Here is a 2,079-nt window from a genome sequence, read left to right on the forward strand (position 1 = left end):
GATGTCTAATGTTTACTCAGTGATGATCACATGATGTCTGATGTTTAATCAATGATGATCACATGATGTCTAATGTTTAATCAGTGATGATCACATGATGTCTAATGTTTAATCAATGAACTCATTATGATAGCTTATCTGTTAGAGGAATATCTTTCTTTAATTACAATTATTTGGAATAATTGTTTGTTTTATTGTTGGTGAAAAACATTTGTTAAATTTGTTTTTAACGTTGATTTTGTTATGTTGTTGTTTTGTTGACATTTAGGTTTATTTTGTGTAAAGAAGACGAGCTTGCAATAAGTTTCTTGTTGATTATTTATTAATAAAACTGCAGTTGTGCTTTCAAAATATCTGAAAATGAAATAACTTGTGAGAATGACATTATCATGAGGAGGAAGTGATCTGATGAAACATTCACTGACCTCTTCTGGTTCTGTGTCTCCGTGTTCCAGCTGAAGTTCTAGTCCAGGTGTTGTTTTGCATGTCCAAGATGGCGGATCCTGGCAAAATTCTTGGCTGCCGCTCCGTACTTGATTGTTAAGTTGTGTTAAATTTTGCTGTTTAAATGGATCCCAACGCTAAAAACCTGAACGATAAAGTTGAGCTGCTTGTTTGCGGCTAGATATTGCCGTCTACCATCCAATCTACTCAAACATCTTCACTGGATTAGCCACACCAGATCAACCTACCGTCTCCATCTGCCAAAGCTACCTCCGTGCTAGCCCCGTCTTGCCGCTGTTATGCTGTGGATCATCCCGTTGATACTCCTGGGTCGCACATCGCTTCTCCTCTCACGGATAGCCGGCTCTTGGTCACCAGCTAATGTTAGCTTATCGCTAGCGCTCCCCAACCGGACCATGCCGCCACTGTACTCCACGTCAGATCTTCACAACTTCAACAACCACCTGTGTCCGGACTGCATGGACATTCTCAAAGAACATGGAATACTTCGCCGAGGCCATCCTTCACACAGAGGTTTTGGCCGCATGTTCACTTACAACTTCACGTCCCCAAACTCCATCCCATCCCTCTGGTCCTGTCGCACCCGAATGTCCTTGTTATATCACCACAACAAACAACACGTGAATCTGTCCAATCTCCGTCCCCTTCCTCAGTCCTCACAGCCTATCACAAAGCAACGTCACCTGAAACTGGCTTTGCTCAACACTCGCTCACTCAACAACAAAAGCCTCATTCTGAATGAATTCATAACGGACAGTAACCTTGATTTCCTCTGCCTCACTGAAACATGGCATAAACCCCTGGACTACTTCTCACTGAACCAGACCACTCCCACCGGATTCACATACATTGACAAACCTCGTCCTGAGGGGCGGGGAGGTGGTGTTGCTGCTGTTTACAGGAAGGACATTAAAACAACCACCATTCCCATTCCTGCCGTTCATTCTTTTGAACACCTTGCCTTCAAACTCTCTGGTCCCACTCCTTTGGTTACTGCTGTAATCTACCGTCCCCCCAAGCCAAATCCCTCCTTTCTCTCTGACTTTTCAGATTTTTTGACTCAGCTATGTGCCATCTCACCTTCCGTTCTCCTCCTAGGTGATTTTAACATCCACATTGATAACACTGACTGTACATCTACGACAGAATTCCTGGAACTACTACAATGCTTCAACTTCACACAACATATCAACTTCCCCACTCACAGCCGAGGTCACATCCTGGATCTGGTCTGCACCACTGGTCTCACAATACCGCAACTCTCCAGCCTCAACCTCAACATCTCTGACCACCTGGCTATCACCATGGACATTGACATCCCTATCCCCATGCCAAAAACGAAGCGCACCATAACCTTCAGAAATCTCAAATCTATCTCCCCCACAACTCTTTCAGCCTCTCCAGTACCATGTCTGCCTCCCCTGCCCCGCTGTCTGATAATCCCTCCGATCTTGTAAACTACTACAACAACACACTCTCCTCCTGTCTTGATCAACTGGCTCCCATCAAACCAAAACTGTCTCATTCACACACTCGGCTCCCTGGTACACTCCTGAACTCCACCAGATGAAATCTCGAAAGCGCCAGCTTGAAAGACTCTGCAAGAAGACTCTG

The sequence above is a fragment of the Anarrhichthys ocellatus genome, unplaced genomic scaffold (assembly GCF_004355925.1).
Source record: "Anarrhichthys ocellatus isolate YVR2014 unplaced genomic scaffold, GSC_Weel_1.0 scaffold209, whole genome shotgun sequence".
NCBI lineage: Eukaryota > Metazoa > Chordata > Actinopteri > Perciformes > Anarhichadidae > Anarrhichthys > Anarrhichthys ocellatus.